At 36.1% G+C, this 21,166-nt stretch overlaps 1 protein-coding gene across 2 annotated transcripts in view; it reads left to right on the top strand.

The window, feature by feature from the left end:
* Positions 1-21,166, top strand: part of LOC118274615 (uncharacterized protein CG3556) — a 99,456-nt gene that overhangs the window by 24,038 nt on the left and 54,252 nt on the right. For both annotated transcript variants that reach the window (XM_050697048.1, XM_035592244.2), the window contains exon 2: positions 17,368-17,398. The gene's annotated coding sequence lies outside the window, so the exon portion shown is untranslated. The remainder of the gene's footprint in view (positions 1-17,367; positions 17,399-21,166) is intronic.

Below are 21,166 nucleotides of genomic sequence, written 5' to 3'. Positions count from 1 at the left end.
GGAAATAACTTTTTATCATTACTTTTTTACTTTCTCGCAAAACAAAACAGAAAAGTTGGTTAATTTTGTTAAATGTCCGAATTTAATCTCTAGAAGGGCCGGCCACATTTATTACTTTTAATAATCAAGAAACCAAGTACCAGGAAAACATAAACTGCAAGGTAATTGTTTGTGGCGAATGTATAATTCCCGCAGCGGCTACAGATTACCACGAAGAAAAGTTTGTAACAAATAAATCAAGTGAAAATAAACTAAGTATAATTTATCAATCTCAGCTGTATTCGTCGATCTGTCGGTACACTAATAGATGGTCACCGTTTGAATCATTTGTCTTGTCGAAGCCGGTTGAGCGATTATTTCCAACTCCCCACAGTTCTGCTGAATGTTAGCGATGATATTGCCTTGAAGATTTACCGTTTATGTACGGATTTAAGATGTTATTGATGGATTATGGTTTCTGTTAATTGTGTTTGTGGCCTGTGGTGGGCGGAGTTAGATGTGAGAATAAAATTTGGTAAGTGGGATTCCTTACTGTGTTTCTTGAAAAACACAACCTGGTGTCTTTAGGTCTCGAGTAAATAGGTTGCTTTGCTCAGAAGCATCATCACTTACCACCAGACGAGATAGCGAACAAACTCCAACCAATTAAATATAAAAAATCTCTGCCCAAATTGAATCAAGAAGTAACCACTTTTAGCAAACGTATAGAATATGGTGCAACTGTATAAATTTCAGACACACAGACAAGCAAACAGAGCATAGCCACAAATTATAATATTTTTGCTCACTAAACGTAGTGAATCACACTACCTTACGGGTTTCCCCGTGAGCTCTTGCGTTCCACGACATATTACCTTATATTCTACACAACTAGGAACAGCCTGGCTGATAACTATTCCGTGAATATGACTTACTGTTATTGTTCCCTGCACTATTTGTCATAGAAATGAGAGTGGATTTAAGTTTCATATTTGTATTTAAATAAATAACAATTTTCCTCCTCCGTTTTTAAAACCCTCTATTAGGAGCGATGATAGCTAACTATCAAGAAATTCCATGGGTTACTCTTTTGCAATTAAAAAACATTATGTAGCTATCATTTCACCATCAGCATCATCATCAATAACTGTGAATCTCCTCTACATAAGAAGGCGTACAATAATAGTTGTACTAGGGTAGCATGAAGAATAAGCGATAACTACGTTCCTATCTAGCAAGTAATAAGACATGCTCCCGAGGGGCTCGGCAGACATAGGGGATTACTCCAGGATGCGAGGGATTATGTTCAGATAGAACATTGTAGGTATTGATCGAATATTCCCGTGTTACGGCTCCGTAATAAGTAAATAGAAGAAACACGTGATTTTTCCTTTAATACTAAGTAGGATAGGTAGTCAGGAAATTGCCTAAAAGTGATTTTTGGATTACAAAAAAGATTTTAGTTGGAGAACAGGAGCAACCAATATTTTTTCATTTGTTATTATACTATTGGATGGATTAAAAGATGGTGTAGTGACAAGGATTGAAAAGGGAATGTTACGATGGTTTGGACATGTAGAAAGGATGGATGAAAGCAGATTTACACGAAAGAAGTATATAGAGCGGATATGAGTGGAACCCTAGAAGGACATATATCGACCAGATTGGCGATATATTAAAGAATGGCCAAATTAAAAGTACCCCTAATCAACAAACATGCATGTAAAGACTGATGACTGTTGATGAAGCGAAAGAGGTATGTAAGATTCGTAGCAATTGGCATTCCATAGTCTCTGCCTACCTCCATGAGAGACAAGCGTTAGGTTATGTGTGTGCATATGTTATATTATATTATGACTGCACTGTTGGCGCGGTGGCTGGGCAACTGGCTGCCGTGCAACGTGTAACGGGTTCGATTCCCGCACGGAGCAACTCTTTGTGTGATCCACAAATTGTTGTTTCGGGTATGGGTGTCATGTGCATGTGAAATTGTATGTTTGTAAATGCACCCGTTTTTAAAAAAAAACTAAAACACAAATTATACTATCCCTTTTATTACATAAGTACATACTGAAGTCCATATTTTTTGAAACATATAAATCTAACCCGCTATCTCTAACTAATAAGAATCATCCGCTTTAAGACGAACAAGACTACTTAATATTAGATTTTCTATTCTAAACCTAAAACCGAACTCGCTATTTTGCGCGCGATAATTGCACGTGTAAGTACCTAGGTACCAACTAACTAAACGAAGCAGTGAAATGTAAGTAATGTGCAATTAATGACATGTCAGAGCAGCAAATGAAATGAAAGCACGTTCGACATTTTAATCTACATACAAACAAATACGTGCAAACTAAATTAGACTTCAGAAACTAAGATACGAGTACTAAAACTATCCAATATATTCCTAACTAATTGTACTTAATAATACTAATCTTGCCATTCACACAACGTGAATCACGAATGTTAATATATATTTGTAAATAGGCTGAAATCACCCCACTCGAGCATTAGGGTAAATATTACTATTTGGGTACAATTCAAATGAATTTGTAATTACATCAGCTTGTGTGCTATGATACCCTGGTAGCATTAATCGAGTAATTATTATTAATGCATTCAAACGTGTGGAGTTTAACTTGTATTTTGTGAGTACACATTGTATTTTGATGACACACGAATTTATGACTGGCACGGCCACTTATATGACTCACCTATGAAGTTATCATGCCAGCTCTTTGTATGAAATATAATTTAGAGGGAATAAAAGCGAATTATGGACCAAATCTTGTTGTTTGCCGGAGTAAACATACTGTGGCTTTGTTACAGAAATATATTATTATGGCTAAAGGAAATTCTTATCATAAGTATATGCTTTGCAACATTACTTTAAGTATAAGTTAATAATAAGTCAGGCCCTTCTTTAAACACATACTGAAATAGATGGAAAAATGCCTACGAAATGTATTACGGTAACTGGGAAGTTGTTTTTAATAAATTAGCTTTTAAAAATGTAGTATTTATTTCTTAGATTTTCATTAACATTTATGATAATAAGATATGATAGATAATTTCGTCTGTTTAATAAAAAATATCTTCATCAAATAGGATTTGTATAAAGTTGAGGCTCATAATTTCAATTTATATTGCAATAGTTCGGTGACCGCACTGAATTAGGGACAATACACTCGTTTGCTATACATCTATACATGGAACTAGGAACTAATAACAGAAAAGATTTAGTAACTTCGTTTAAACATATTTTTTTTTTCTTTTAAACGTTTACAGTGGACGAGGACTAAATAAAAGCACAAATTCAACACCCAAAATTGCAACGCTTAAATTGGAAACCGCATCCGACATATACAAAATATAATCCCGTGAAGCACACTATTCATGAGATTAACCATTTATCTGACCCCCGGGCCGCGTCAGTCGTCCGCTGCAAATTATGTATTATTATATTTGCTGCGCCAATTTCCACCTTACGTGGCACGCTTAAGAGAGAAATTGGAAATGTAAGACAACGAATCTCGTCTTCGCCAAATCCGTATGTAGTATTTAAAGGTTCATGATGCCTTAGTTAGCATTAATTGACGTAGGGACGGCCGTAGACATGAACGTGCCCAAACGTTGGTCTGTCTCGTGTCTAATGAATGTCTTATGAATGGGCAGACGGTATCTAACATTTATAATGCGTGGCCCGCTTTAGAATGTTTAAACTATCTGCGATCGTGTGATGGGTATGTTTAATTACGTTTTACGTAAGCGGTCGTGTTGGGGCTGGTTAAAATATTAGATTCGCGCGCGATATTAATATGTAACCAGTGTTGATTACATTTTTGGTTTATAAGCTGGTTAAGCGTCAAGTTAATAAATAATTTTATTATGATTACCACAGTTTTATTTAAGTTAGTTACTATGCTTTTTGCATATTGCATGTTTCAAAAGGAAAACAAACCTTCTGTAAGTAATATTTTTATTTAGGCACTAGCTACTTCCGCGCAGTTTCACCCGCTCTGACTTTGGCTGCTATTGGACATAGCATCATGTTTTATATCCTATAGCCTTCCTCAATAAATGCACTACCCAACACAAAAATAAATTATTATAATCGGACCAGTAGTTCCGGAGATTAGCGCGATCAAACAAACAAAGAAACAAACTCAGCTTTATAAAAATAGTATACATAGATTTAGGTACTCATTAATCATTGCGTAAATAGTTACTGATACAATGAAAAATAATTAAAAAAAGAAATATTTAGTAAAAATGTACAACCACCCGTGTACAATTTCTCTAAGTAAATAAAACGCGGTGCTCTTAATAGGAGCCGACAAATTCTGTGAGGCAACTTTTTTAATTTAGAAAAATATGTAGCTATCTGAGTTCTTTTGTAAATAATATCAGACTGTTAACGTTTCAGTGGTAGCAAATAAGCGGTTGCTATTTACAGTAAAAAAGAAACTTGTATACTAGGACTTTAGAAGTTAAGTCCGATTTAAAATTTCGGTCAAAATTGGATTTCTCGTCTGGGATATTCATGTAGGAGAGTATACTAATACAACTCAATACTAACATACTATATACTAATAACAAAGTAATTTTTTTTTTTTGAGATAAGTAATAATGTAGTATTGTATGAAAAATAAAATAAATTCAAACGAGAGTACCAGGCGCACAGAAAGTTGTAGCATGTTCACACAAAGTAAGCGGTTTAACGCCGCTTTACCGGGATTAGCTGTTTATCTGGACGAGTAGACACGCTGGTCCAGCGCTCTTACACTGCCCACTATTAAGCTAAAATCGATGACAACACTTGGAATATTATTTACCTGATCTTTTTACTGACTTCCTAGTAATATTTATGTTCAATGTGTTAGTTATAGTTAACGAGTTAAGATACGAAAATGATTGATCAACACAACACTTATTCCTAGTTATAATATATTTTTTCATAATATTGTTTATCGATCAAAGCCCAGTTCGAAATGAGCAAGACTTGAATTACATTAGTAGTTCTTCTATGCGCTGAGAAATTCTCAAATACACCAATGAAAATCTTTTAATACTTTTCAGTCATAAACTTACCAAACATTACCAGGGACTCATAAGTTACATAAAGCTTTCTACAACTCTGGCAAATAAAGACCGTCTTGTTTTTATTTCTCAAGTAACTTTACAGTCAAGCCATTCTTTTCATAAAACATTCGAAGAGTAACAAAGCGACCAGGCGAGCAGCAATAATGAGCTGGTTGTGAGGGCAGTGCAGCTCAGCGTTAAGCGAGGAGGGCTTAAGCTGGTGGTTCGGGATTAGCTGTTTATCTCACCGGTACTGCGGCCTCATTGTCCAGTGCGCGGTTGGCTCCACCAACTTATCAACTGTGAGCGAATGCCATTTGTTTGCGAAGACAATCACAATGTCAGTTTTTGAATATGTAAGGCTGTCGTACTGTACTTTCAGCTTTTTTCTTCAAAGTCAAAGCATTGATTTCAGATCACATCGTATATTTTTAGATATAAAATAAATAATACAAAAGTTAATCAAAATTCATTGGAATCTTCCTCGTGCTAAAAATAACTGTTAGCAAAAAATAAAGAGTAAAATCGGTTTAGCTATTTTGGTACCTATAAAAACATAATCTTGTCCTTCCTTTGGCAATAACAAGACTTAGTATTTCAACCAGGATTTAGTTATTTAAATCAGCTATTTACTTAGAATCCTGCCTCGCTCACAACTTGGAGAGCATCGCAGTCGCCTACAGGGAATCTTAGCTACGGCTGCAATGGCTTTGTAAAATTATATGCGATACTCCATTCATTTGCTCTCAGCCCCACTTTGAGCATATTATGCAACTTACCCAACTTATTCGTCGTACAATTAACTTAATAACTTTATGAATTATTATTTGCCAAGTTCTTGTGGAGCTAAACGCAGAAATGCAATTTGCAACCATGACCAAACTCAAACTCTCATATAAGTAGTTCCCTGCGGATCGTTAAAGGGAAAACTCCTTAAACTGTTCTCGTTTTCTTTTATGGAACACGAGCAGACTTATCACCTGATGGTAAGCAAACGCCGCCGCCCATGGACACTTGAAACACCAGAGGCGTTACAAGTGCATTGCCAGCCTTTTGGAGGTTAGGAATTTAAGGGTTGTTGGGGAATCAGGGATTGAGAAGATTGGGAAGGGGGTATTGGGGCCTCCGGTAACCTCACTCACACAACGAAACACAAGGCAAGCGTTGTTTCACGTCGGTTTTCTGTGAGGTACTTACCACTCCGGTCGAGCCTGTCCATTCGTGCCGAAGCAAGGCACTCCCAGTCTCGTTGACGTTAATCCTGTCTCCTAAAATAGGCTAAAGAAGGTACAAAGCTGCAAATAATTATAATTAAAAAAAAACCCAGCGCCTTCCGAGTACAAAACGCTCAATTTGCATTCAAAGCGGTCCAGATTTCGTCGAGAAAAAAATGTTAACAAATGACCGTAGTCAACACGAGACACGGACAACCCTGTCCAACTTTTTTAATTTTTCCGTTTCGAAATGATAGAATAACTACGATGTTTTAAACTTGGAACGAAAAGTTGGTAGTAACGTCTATATTTGACGGTTGGCCAACTTGTTTCAATATGGAATGGTGAGTTCGATGTTTAAATTATTTGAATAGTATTGCGTTTGCTGCGCAGTTGAGCAGTCGTGTCGTTTGCTGCGGTCTATTGTTTAAACCTCTTGAGACATTCTCGATGTATGTACGGATAGAACAAAAGTTAATCCGAGATTTAATTACTGTTCATTTCTATTAAAGGGAGTACATTAATTTCTTAGTTACTTACGGAACGATATTACAGTTCAATTCTAATTAGGGTTCAAGAGTCGCTTTTATAAAGTTAGTTTATTTCGTTCAGTCTTAATGTTGTTGTAAGAAATCATTCATTTCAGACTAAGATTTCTAGAAATACTTTAATAAGTTCAAGTAAAACTAAATAAATTCCAATTCCTCATCCAAATACTAAGAAATCAAATATATTTTCCCGACTCGGGCACTGATCGCGGCCACTCCTTCACAATAAACTTACTAATTATTAATTTGCATAATTTCAATAACTTACCCCAGGCGGAGTTAACGGGAGAATTGACTTTCACCCCTTTGGTTAATTAAGTAAGGTCTAGTTTCGCTTGCACCCCTCCACGGGGAGTATCCAGTGCCAAAGGTTGAACACTCGTGAACTTTAATAGAAGACAAGTTATTGTTCAATAATGAAACCGTACAATCTTATTATGGAGCTTCTTACTTTAGTATTATATTTCGTACAAATACCTGTATTTATTTAACTACTTCCACGCGGTTTCACCCGCTCTGCTCAGCTCCTATTGATCGTAGCGTGATGTTTTATAGCCTACTAGCTTCTGCCTATAGCATAAAAAGCCTATGCCTATGTGTTATTCCAGACCACAATCTATCCCTGTTCCAAATTTCATCCCGATCCTTTCAGCCGTTTTGAGGTTATTGAATAACACACAAACACATAGTAAGATAACCTTACTCGATAAATGGACCTAACGTAAAAATAATTATTCAATTTAGACCGGTAGTTCCGGAGATTAGCGCGTTGAAATAAAGAAACAAACGGTTCAGCTTTAAAAGTGTTTTAGTAGATAAATAAATAATTTAGTGCTCCCAATAATCAACGATATTGGTTCTATTAACCCATTTTCTGACGTCCAAATAGAATATAATATAGCCATCGCTACTCCTTCCCTAGGTGCCATAAACTTCTGGCGCCCTAGTACTTTAATACAGAATTTTCACGTGACTGCAACTACTCAATCCAATTCCTCTTAAACAAATCAACGAACGGACTTCCCACAGCGAAGTGATATGGGGTATATTGAAAGGCATACATTTTTAACAACGGGCCGAGCCGTTTGACCGAATCGATCGTGCTGCCGAAAGTCGAATGCCGAAAAATGCGTGCTCGAACATACTGTACGGAAATATATGGAGCGTGGAATTGGCAAGCTTGCTGTATACACACACGGAGCCTGGAGGCTGGAGCCATTTTGTATTTAAAAATGTTTTTAATCCAACATGTATAATTAATGTAGTGTAGTGATAGTGACTTTACTTTTAAAGTCCAATAGGTGGACCCGAGTACCTTCATAGTTTACGGTGACTAGTTATTAGCTAACTAGCCGTAAGTAGGTTATAGCTACCGCATGTACCTATTATCTCTAATCTGGAATTGCGGACTACCTACCGGGTTTACCGGAACGCGAAAAGTAGGAGTAGGAGCGGGGTGGTTGTTAGTCAGTAAGAGTATGACACGCTCTCTTCTCTCGCCCAAAGCGGGAGAAGTCATTGGATGATTTTCCCCATTAAAAAAAGTACCTATTGTTTTCATCTTTCTGCTCTTTTCCCAAATTATTTAGAGTTGTATCCATACATCTTTTTTTACTTTCTATCAGATATCTTCCTATGACAAACTCCTTTCTCGATCATATTTTTCTCCATATAACTTTCTCGTTCTTGGTAAACTGCGTGCCAACTCCAACATAAAAATGTTTTCACTTTTTAAACTTTCCCTGGACTTCTACAAACAGTTCAAGGCCAAAATTAGTCAAATCGGTTTAGCCGTTTTCGAGTTTCGGCGAGACTAACGAACAGCAATTCATTTCTACATTTAAGAAAATATAAAATGTATATATGTTTGCATCTCTCTATTCTTCCTGCAACACATTTCTGTTAATATAATATAATAACAATTCACCATACCTACAGCCACGCACACACTGTGGTTAATTTATTGAAAACCACATTTTGGTCAAATTGTCGGCCAAAATTAATACATATTTTGGTTATATTTTATTTGTATATTTGTTGTAATGAATAATTTTATTTAATTAAGCGTGTTTCATTGTTCGTTAAAAATAGAAATACTGTAATCAGAATCGCAATCAGAATTTAAATTGATTAATTATATTTGTGTAAAATAGATATAAAAAAACATTTTTTCAGTACTGTGTCGTTGTCGAGCTATGGATACAAACGATTTGGCATTCTTAAAAATAGTACAATTTAGTATAATAATGGCTACTGCCTTTTCAAGTATTCAAGTATTTTTTGCATCCATAATGTACACAGATGTTAGAAAATACAGTATTTAGTCACAATTATGGACCCTGTCGGGCACAGCAAAATATAAAATTCTTATATAATATAATAAAATATCCTTTGTAAAATACAATATCCTGTGTACTACAAACTTCTTTATTTTCTTACCTGCATACCAAATAACTTCTAGATGTATTTAAGTTGTAAATGACGTAAGAAAAAGCAAAGAAAAGAATCAAAAGAAATGTTTCTCGCACACTTTCTCATTACTAATGTTCTAATGCGAACAACACAGACTAGGAGAGCAGTAATTTATCTACCTTTCCAAGCGACAATGTATGCCAGCACATGGCATATATCCTACTGTCATTTAAGTCCATTTGCTCTTAATCAGCAACATTAAGTGAGTTAGAGTGCGGCACTAATTGAGTAAGGCTCTACGTACGTCTGTTGCCCTGGTCATTAATTGACAGCACTTCCGAATAACGCATTCAATCAATATACTCGACAAATTATTCTAAGCTTTATTCTAAAGATAATACTTTCGATCCATGTTAAAATTATAAGACGCTAATAAGTTTAGCCGACCTACAAAAGTCTTTAAAAAATACTTTCTAAAGCCTCAAATTTCATCATTTTTTACCAAAGCATAAAGTAAGAACAATGTTGTTTAGATTAGACCGCAAAATTTCTGCCCTTAATTAATTTAGTATCTTTAATTTCGTAGCGAAGCTTTTCTGAAATAATTAAAATATGATGCCGGTTATCGCACCCTTGTCTATATCATAACGAGGAACCCAAAAAAGGGTTTCATTTGCATTTTGAAAATAGACAGGGGTATCGATTTACTGTGGCGCAATGGGTGAATACCCTGGTGACCTGACTGCATGCAGTTAGTTATTAACTAACCTACATGGCTAATTTATGTTACGGCTTGGGTTATTTTAATAGAACACATATCCCACAATTGCGTGCTTTACCTGTTTAAATAAATAAAAGCTTTATTTTATTTATTTATACATTCACCGAGCTGTTCCATTTGACCAGGTAAACATGATTGGATAGGAGTTTACTGAATTAAACCATTCAAAAATGCTCCACTGCTATAATACATAACAATGAAGGAACAATAGCCAATTTATCCTTAAACAAAAAACTAAATAAGCTCGTTGGGGATACACGTGATTTTAGCAGCGCGGCGCAATTGCGTTAGGTCCTCGTGAGACGCCAATTGTGTCGGGAAGGCGAATCGTCCTCGCCGCCATCTTTACAGACAATTTTATCCTGTTGCCGCAAATTCGCGTTTTGTCTCACTCCTTAGTATTCCGGAACAGGGAAAGAACTTCAATGATTTTAAAATATTAAATTTAGAAGCGCCACAAATTACGCGCCAGTGAGCTGTGAGCTGTATTTATTCGTTTCGTTATCCAATGCTTTGATTTTTCTTTAAAATTAAGTAGATTTTTCTTTGAATAACTTTTAAAGCAGATATTTTACTTTTCCGTACTAAAAAGAAAAGCAACGCTACCGACAATTTCCCACATTGTGTGCCGTTAAAAACTTTTTTCTACCGACGCTACCTGTTTAGTCACCCCATGAATGCATAAGTCCCTGGCATTGTGCCAACCGTACCGTATCTCTGATTCGCTAATAGATAAATCGCTACTCCGTCTGTCGGTTGCACTACATCTACAACTACCGCTGGTGCAGTCTCGAGGGATCCGTCTGTTTACATTTTGCTTTCATACTTTTTCTGCTGTTTTATTAGTTGCGTGCTCTTTAACATTCTGCTGTCCTGGTACTTATTTCTTGGAATATAACTAGGATTCTCTACGGCAAATGCGATTGTGACTACAAAGCAAAAGGCTCACGTTCTAGATTTAATAAAGTATTAAAAAAGTAGTGCTATTTTAATATAAGTAATGTAGTCTACATTATCAACTGAGTACCTTTGAAAGTAAAGCATTTTCCAAACAAATAAACAGATATACCAAAACTTCAATATTACTTTATAAAGCAAACCCTTTCAACGAATAATATTCGTAACCTTTCTCAAAGGGAATACCAAAACAGGCAGGTACGAGTATATGCTAAATCAATCCAATAACGCCTTATAAAAAACTTTTTTACTACCAATCAAAGTTCGCTAAAAGTAACTCCATTCGTAACAAGATTGGGGAATATTCGTTTTGTTCAAAACTACGTATCTACATAACCTAAACCTTTAAGGAGATTAGGGGCAATACATAATACACAATACATATGCTACAGGCCCGGGTTTCAACGGAATAATCGCAACAAGGGATCTCTGATACCCACCCTAAGCTTATTTAAACTTTAACGAAACCTTGTTTTGAAATTACAACAGTTTCAACTGTACCTGACTTTACAGATATTTATCTACAACCGAGTTTAGTCATTAAGAATTTGTAGCGAGAAATGCTAAAGATAATAGAATTTTTATTTATCAAAAGGTTAAGCTGATAGGATATTGATATGGTATCTGAATCTCTATTTTAATGGCTATATGTTCAATTACTTATCGTACTCAGAGTCATTTAATGGTTGCTTAACCCAGTTCAATTGTTTTCGGAACAAAATCCTTACTAAGGAATGACTTGTTCATCAACTGGTGAGTGTCAAACTCGCGTCTTCTTTTAATTTTGCAATTATATTAGACTATAATAACCACTCGCGAGTTTGACACTCGCGAGTTGACGAATAAGTCTAAGGAATAGTTTAAGAAGTAATTATTAAACATCTCTGAGTATGGCAGTTAATGGCGAATTCTTTTGATCGTACCACAGAAATATACATTAAATATGTCTATATGTCGTACTTTCTAGACAGTGTTAACTTTTCATGAAAATTTCATTAATATTTTGCACGTATAAAAAAATATAACTAAACACATCATACTGGGCAAAAGGCCGTCTAAATTATGTAACCTTAATGTTTTGTTGTATGTACATACATACATATGTGTACCTTTGATTTAAATATTTTTCCACGTACACAATGCTTTAACACAACAATTTATTGTACCGTATACCGCGTTCGTATTTCGGCTCGTATTTTGTGGAATTTACGTTGAATTCCAGTTTACACGTTGTTGCCTTCAAACCTCAAACCGCTATTGAGTTAATATGGAGATAGGATACGGCAAAATGTGTACAAATATTACCTCCGGCGACATTTGATTGGACCGACATGTTCAAATGTCAAATATTTGAATGTAAAACTCGATTATATTCGGAATACAAACGTTTTTGAAATTTAAAAACATAGGTACAAGCCAGCGCGTTGTGGTTTCATTGAAATGCTAACTTCGCAACTGGGGCAATAAGTGGTAAAAACTGACAATTAAACAAACAACTGTATCAACCAATCAATTTACTATCCAAAAAAGCTATTCAATTTTGTATGCAAAGGAATCAATCAACCTAATTGAGTATCGCAACGCGACCGGTAACATCCACTACACATAGACAAGTAATAAGAATCAATAGTTATTTTTTTCACGTAGGCTTAAAATCGTTCAGCCTATAACTAAGGCATTTTACGCAGAGGTATAAAATTGTACAAGCTATATATTCGTCTGACAGTTTATATCCGTTCGTTTTATATTCTATTTTCGTTCGGTATCTGTGAATTCGGCGCGACTTTTAAGCGGGGAGAGGTCGATATTGGCGGCTGGCAGGTGAGTCCATTCCCTGTTTTATGTGGCTGGTAATGATCGAGTTTCGGTGCCGTAATGAATAGCAATTAATTATGGAAGCTAACTTTATATCGAGTTGTTGACGATGCGGTAAAAGTTGGAGGAGAAACATTTCTATAGCAGTATAGAGCTCTGTAGGTAAAGTGCTTTAAACTTCATCAAAATATTTCCAAGTGATTTTCTCGGAAACATTTAAGCATTGAAAGCCTGGAGGATTAAGTAAAATCCAATATTTGAGAGCAAATGTTAAATATTTCTATTTTTAAATATCAGCCTTTAATGTTCAACACAGTACTTCGAGCACAAACGATACCTTTCTTCAATACACATCAAGCTTTGTATAAAATCAAACGATTTTATGGTAAAGCAGGAAATAATAAATCTTTCAATTGTTTGACTAATCGCAAATGCGAAGTACTTGAATATTGAGAACACTCGTAACTTCAAATACTCTGACGCAGTACACCGAGATACTTGGGACAGTTTTAGATCGCGATAATACCATAAAGTGAAGTGAAGTGAAGTAAGGTGTAACGGTTTTGTATTCAGACAAATCACGACATACATTTTAATAAGGAAGGTACGATCATATGTCTTTGTTTCTAAAAAAGCCTTTTTGTGTATACCCAAGCCAAAACCACACCGATTGTGATATAAAAGCATTGTCAGACTGTCAAGGCGTCGTCATCATAAATTCACAAAACAAATTAAAATATGAAAAGCGAATAAAACACACCGCTCCGGCAGTCAGGCATTCAGCCATCAAACCGGCCAGTTAAGCAACTCGTTCGTTCCACGTAACGAAATAACACACTCGTTGTCAAATGAGGCGATACTGCGAAAAACTATGCATTTTTAATAACTTCCGTGTCGTGTAAAGGGGCGCGGTCGAGTCATTTTGACACATTTTAATTTTTTCCCGCCGTGAAATATGGCCGCCGTTGGCAGTGTTATCGCAGGATTTAACGCCAGCGTCCCCGTAAACGTGTGTATGAGAACAATATTTATGATAGTTCATGTCCCCGCGTCGCTCGCTCTGACGCTTTCACTGTAAAATTCATATTTAGATTTTGTTTCGCTATTGTTTTGAACGTGTTACATCGCGGGAGGTTAATACATGACACCGTTCTTGCATATTATGATTATTGCCTAACCAATGACCAACTAATCGAGTTTAAATCGAATCAAGCTTTGATTATTCGGTATTTGAATTTGCATATTGTGCAAAATGGAAAATGTAATTGGTTGGACCTGCACGCTGTTTGCCATTGCCTGAATGCATTTCCCGGCCTTATTGCGCACAGATGAATGCGCAGATTTTATTTGTTAATTTATTCCTAACTAGAATGTGCAAATCATGAAATTAATTAATCAAATACGGTTATACAGTTAAACTAAATTATCAATATAGAAAAATGAGAATAAAATTTTCTAAGCGCTTGCAATATTCCATTATTCATGGCAAAACATAACATAACTTGGTAAAATACTAAATAAAACCAGCCTTTATTTATTACCATAAAATGGAACTAAACTAATGAAACGTATTGACAGCAATTTAATACAGTTGGCACTAGGCGTACTAGGCTGCCATAAGAATACAGAGTAACATCCCTAAAACGTCAGAGCCACATGTTGTCCAAACGGAACTGCGTTATCAATATTTATTGCGGAGCGCGCGTGTGACGTCATTAATTGAGAAACGTCGACACACCGAATGAAAGTTTGACAAACAAGAATATTCTTTATTTTATTGTACTGTACTGTGTACACAGTACAATACAGTAAAAAGGGTAAAGTAAAAAAAATAACTGTTGCTTAATTCTTTCTAAAGCTGCTGAAAGCGGTCCCCTCTACGCGGCGTAGCAATGCTACGCAATTTGCTACGAAAACCGTAGCACGAGTTAACAAACTTGCTTCGTAGCTTAACTATGTATTCATCTTCAATTGTCAGTCGTTTGGCTTTGGTTTTAAACATAACCTGTATTCCACGATTGTTTTGTAAAGATATCTTAATGTAAATCAACTTAAAATTAGATACAAATTAATTAAACCTACAAACATTTAAAAAGTTTTATCTGACAAACGTTTAAAAAGTTTTTAATTTTTTGTTTCTAAAACAAATTGATGGTGTCCTTGTAAGCCAGTCTCGAGGGAAATAAGGCTATTGCTTGTATTTTCAATACCAACACCGATGGGACCGGACTACGGGCGGTCAATAATCAACTAGACATCATATTAATTTGCTCGTGGTAAAAATAGACTGAATTTAATCAAAATTCTAAAATTGGTTCCTTGGTTTTTGTGTAGACTTAAAACAAATATTATTTCCTATCTAACGAATAGTATTTTGGTGCTAGTAATAGAATAGTTAATCCCATCAAAAACATCCTGTAAAAAACCCAAGTCTCGCAGCTCAGTGTTTCTACCGTCAAAAGTTGTGAGATCCATGTAATACCAAGTCGGTTAATCTATTTAGTGTCTACTTGAAGGACCTTCTGTCTTAAGTTATTACATAAGTTATTATCATGCCAATATTAAAAATATTTAACGTTTTAAACAAATAGATCGACTTGGACATCGCTTGATTTGATTATTAGTATGTATCACACTACACAGCACGACGGGCCAGCGACCAACAGGAACGAGAGTTTCAATCGCGTGAGGCGCGAGAGACTAAAGAATCTAATATAATATTGTAATATTCATTTTGTTTTCATGCGATGTCCAAGTCGATCTATTTGTTTAAAACGTTAAATATTTTTAATATTGGCATGATAATAACTTATGTAATAACTTAAGACAGAAGGTCCTTCAAGTAGACACTAAATAGATTAACCGACTTGGTATTACATGGATCTCACAACTTTTGACGGTAGAAACACTGAGCTGCGAGACTTGGGTTTTTTACAGGATGTTTTTGATGGGATCTCACTTCTTTTTGTTGTTGTTCAGTTTCATGGGCTAAACACACCCTTACCCACCCTATACCCCCTCCCTTGCCTCATATGGTAGGTACCTATCTACACCTATTAAATTTATAACCACCACCAACCTGGAAAACTGGACCGAAATTACAAAATATTTAAGTTTTCCCATGATTAAGACACTAAACTCTATATGTATTCCAAATATGAAGCTTCTAAGTCTGCTAGAAGTGCCTTGGACTTTTGATGATCGGTGAGTCAGTGAGTGACAAAATTTAGAAACTTTAACAAGTTGTCATTCTTAAACTACTGGTTCAAATTGACTGAAATTTTAAATATTCCGTGTTTATACAATGCCGGATTAGTTACTGAAGATTCAGGTTTCTTGCTTTATCCACAACCGAATTATAGGGGGTCGAAAAAGGCCCGAATTGCTTCGAGAAAAGGATGGTACGGCCGTGCCGCTTTTTTTTGCTCGATTTGGCGGGGCACTGCCGTGCCCCCAGATATAAGGTTTTTGACACTGATATTCGAAAATCTGTCTCAAAATTCATGTCAAGCTCTAAGGTATTGAGTTTTCTATTCACTCATTCGATTATAGTTTAAATGCCATTTGCCTAGAGTGGCAGAACTTTTTTAAAACAATCATCACTACGTAAACCAACAATTTAAGATAATTCGATAATTTTCGCAGCAGTGTGTCCGAACCGAAACACGTGTGAGCTCAACTGGCCAAACTGTGGCGCGTGGTCCAGCATAATTCATATTTCAAGCGCTTTAAAGCAGTAAGTTATCTACAATGGTCTTCCACCTCATTACAGAACTAGCCATATTTTTCATGAGCAGTTTAACGCGATTTGTTGGCAATTCCAAGCGGAAGTTATAGCTTAACTTACTGACTTTTAGTGATCGTTTATTTTTGGTGGCAATCGAGATAAAGTTGCATTGACAGGATTTTTTAAAAGAATAATTACTAACTGCTACTACTAAGTATTCGATTATTTCATTCATAAACATTAATACATCTCGAATATATTTTTTTTCTATAAAATCGTAATGTATAGAACTATGGCGGAATGAAAATAAAATCTTAGTAAGACACTGTTCCTTTTTGTAGAATGCTCCCCTACTCCAATCGGTTAGAATAATCACTTTAATTTTACTCTACACATACCAGGATAGCACACGGAAGAGGAGGTTGTAGTAATATTTCACATGGAGTTCGAAAATTGAAAACGTGTTGAAATTGTATTAATACTGGCTGGTGGAATGTATTGTACAATTTCAGGGTTAATTTACGAACGGCGCTCGGGGATTTAAAGGCTCGTGTCACGTTAATCCGTGGCTGAGAGTTGGATTAATTGTAACGTTGCTTCTGCACAGTTTTACTCCTAGTACCAAATGCAACGAACTTTATTCTCTACATTTATTATTGCTTTATTTAACTTCAGAATTGTTGCTTTCGCGAACAATACCGTATTGTGTGTTCAACACAAAAAAAAGTTGAAGTAACAATAATTTACCCAAGTCATGAATACTAAAATAAAACCCGACATGAGGACCTGAATGCGTTATTATTATACATCCACAAAATACTCATGCCTGTATTTTATTTTTTACAGAATAATAAGCAGAGAAGGAGGCACCGTTTCGGTAAGTAATTCCCCTGTTACCTGGGTCGTATAGGCCCCTGTTATTACACTTTATCTTACACTCTCCCGGCCACAAAGTTCACGCACAAAAGACCGCGGGTACAAAATATCCCTGGTTATTAATTTCAGAGGTGTAATTACGGGAAAGAATATATTACGAAGCACGCCTTTTAAAGTGAAGATTAAAATTTTATTGCAATATCGTAAATTTAAATTTCTATTAGGAGAACATCAAGTGTAGGTAGGTGTTTTGATGCTCGTTTTGGTTAAGTTAAGGTGATTGTTATTAGAAAAGGTTGTTTTGTTAGGTAAAGTACCAAGGCAGCATAGAATTAAGCGTTCATGTGCTATTATGATCACGATAACAGGGTGTATGCATAATAGAATTTTAGTTATACTAATTCTGTGTAGTTGAGAATGGAATCTAAAGGTAATTTTGAAACGTTTACTTATAGTGAAACAAAATTTGTTGTAGCCGAAACATTTTCTTTCGGAGTACCGACATATAAAAAACTAGAACATAGTAGGAACTATTTTTCTCGTGTCGAGATTAATGAGCGCGACAAGTGGGCCTCGAAGTATATTAATTCTGTACATTCCATCAGTCAGACTCATTTACAGTTAACGTTTTCATTTTAGCGCTTACTAGATGGCGCTGGTGTAGTATAAAATCCTGTTGTCAAAATTGTACTTACGGGCCTGGAAATACATAGGCGATGCGGTGCGGTGCGGCGCGAAAACAACAAACTGTCAAAATCTATTGACGTGGTCTACGTGACCAACCGCAGATGCGATGCGATCAATTGGCATTATGTCGACAACTAAAACAATACGAAACGATTCACATGAACGTAGGACATAGTCGCCGTGTCACACCGCATCGCGTAGAAGTCGCGTGTCACCGCACTGCTTCGCGTTCGCTTCTAGATCGATTACTCATCACGATTACGGATCATACACACCCTTTATTAAACTGTCTATAAAATATGTTTTTAAACCAAAGTAAACATCCTTAAAGCAAGCCATATAAATCATTTTCATAATTTATCTTCCCAGTTTCAAACTAATTGTATACAAACACCTGGTTAAAAAGATAAGAAGTTTTACCCACATAGTTTCCCACCATGATACGTCTTCCTTGGTGTTGCCACTGCGAATGATGATAAATGTTGCCAACATCGCTTCGAAATTACCTACGTACGTGGTAAATGCACTTTCAAGATGGCGGCTCATGAAGATTTATGCATGTGTGGGCACACAGGGAAGAATATTTTAAGGTTACGGATGACGGCGACGTCCCTTTGCCATTTAAAATTACGTTCGCCTTTTTTTCATTTTTATGGCTAAAGTTTTATTTTTTTAAGGTCTGTTTTTATCGAGCTGGGAAGAAATGAGAGTGGAGGTGTTTACTTAAATGAGGCGGGTTGTAATGTTAGTTTATTACGGTCGGATATGGAGACATTCCTTAATGATTATGAAGAACGTTAATGATCTACATTAGTTCAAAGAAGTAATGTAGTAGGTAATGATATAATGATGTAGGCTGCTAATTAAGTAGTATGAGAGACATTCTACAACATTCATAGTGTAGATTTAATTGACATCTTAGTTATGCAACTGCATAAATGTATTTATTTATTTATTTATTAGGTTCACCAACGAATGTTTACACTAATGCATACTTATAACTATTAACAAACAAAAATAAAGTGTAACATTCACTTAAAGGTAAACACCACAAACACAATATTAATATATTTCTAATCTAACCAGACAAATGAAATGACTTATATTTATAGTTTATAACTAACTTATATATATTATTACAAATCAGACAAGGATTTTATGATTACAGATTTGATCTTTGCCAGTGAGTCGTGATGCAAGTCAACTAAATCACTACTACTGTTTATGACCTTGCAAAAACGGGCGTAGGGTGAGTTAGAACCCAAAACAGTTCGTCTATGTGGAGGACAGAGTGGAGTGATTGATTTGCGTGGGATTCTTGAGGGAGCACGCAAGTTACATAGTGCTAGCAGCCTAGGGCACTCAATATTGTTTTTCAAAATTTTGCAAACAAATATAGCATCACTAAGTCGCCTCCTTTTGTCTAAACTGCACGTGTGAAAGTGTTTCATACGTTCTTTATAGGATGGCTTTTTTCTAGCAATACCATCTGAAAATGCTAAGTGCCAGAGGAAGCGCTTTTGAACTCGCTCAATACGCAAACTATGTACCGTATAGTGTGGTCGCCAAACAACACTGCAATACTCCAGTCTACTCCTGACCAGACTGTTATATAACATTATTTTAGTTTTAGGCTTACGGAATGTTTTACAATTTCTTATATTATTTAGCATTTTACAATGAGACTAATTACTGTTGAGTGGGTACTGAATAGTTGAGTGAGACTGCACGGTTGGTGCAGTTGAATGACCGGTTGCTGTGAAATGTGTCACGTGTTCAATTCCTGCGCTGTCCAAAAAATGAGAACAGCATTTTCTGAGTAAAATTATCATTATTAACGCGGAGTCAGGAAGTTCGACAGTGTTTCACCCCTGTACCTCGGAAAGCACATGTCGCCGTTGGTCCTGCGCCTGACCTCTGTCTGTCGGTCTATTATCCTATCGGGTTATGAGAGTGAGTGAACAGAGAGTGCACCCGTATTTGCGCACACACTTGTGCACTGTAATATCTCCTGCATAGTGGGCTAGTCTATTTAGACAGATTGGCCATCGTAATCGAAATCGATCGGGAGATTTTACTAACTCAATTACAAACATATTACCAACCAATACCTGCTATTTAAAAAAAAAACATATTACCTATGTTAGAAATATGATATTCAACGAATTCATTACACCAAATTATTCTCGCACTTCATAAAAACCATAGAACGAAAATTCTTGAAAGCCACAGCGCACAACTCGCACAACGATCAGCATTTTCAATTTGGCCAGAACTCATTCAACATTCTTTCAACGTAGAATCAGAGCTTTATGCCGCCCTGGTATGTGCATAAAATTTGGCTCTCGTAAAATGGCGGACACAATCCCAGACGGGCATTGTCCTGTGCCGAATTGTCATACCTGTCACTCTGTGCCGGTCTGCCATAGTATTTCGGACATGTGCGCGCAAAAACGATGAAAAATAGTACAAAAAGCGTTTCCTGGTGTGCTTTCGACAGTTAATGTTTGGATACATAATTGTAGAACGCATTTATTTGGAGATTGGCGTGGTATAAATCTTGGTTTGTGCACAACCTGTAGGTATTGTGAAGTTTAAAAGATTTTTGTATGGCTACGTGTTTTTTATGGTATAAGCCGGTAAACGAGCGTACGGGTTACCTTATGGTAAGCCATTTCCACCGCCCATGGTCACCCGAAACTCCAGAGGCGTTACAAGTGCGTTGCCGGCTTTTTTGGGGTTTCGGAATTTAAGGCTTGTTGGGGAATCGAGTTTTGGGATGATTTGGAAGGGGGTAATTGGGCCTCCGGTGTTTTATTGATCGACACTTTTCATAAGCCAAATTGAAATAAAAATAGGTGGAAAGTAAGTAACTATTATTTCTATAGTAGGAAGCGATAATATGGTATGAAACTTATTTTATAAAAATGTACACGTTCTAAAACAAGCAGAAAGGAGGTTGCTTTCTTGTTCAAGATTAATTTTCTTGAAAATAGCTTGTGATCTCCTCCAAGCACCCACTTGTCTCTGTACCAAAATTCATCAAAAGCGTTGATAACAAACCCACTCCTACTTTCGGATT

This window comes from Spodoptera frugiperda, chromosome 11 (assembly GCF_023101765.2).
Source record: "Spodoptera frugiperda isolate SF20-4 chromosome 11, AGI-APGP_CSIRO_Sfru_2.0, whole genome shotgun sequence".
NCBI lineage: Eukaryota > Metazoa > Arthropoda > Insecta > Lepidoptera > Noctuidae > Spodoptera > Spodoptera frugiperda.
The sequence above is the reverse complement of the archived record's forward strand: the minus strand, read 5'-3'. Positions and strand labels throughout refer to the sequence as shown.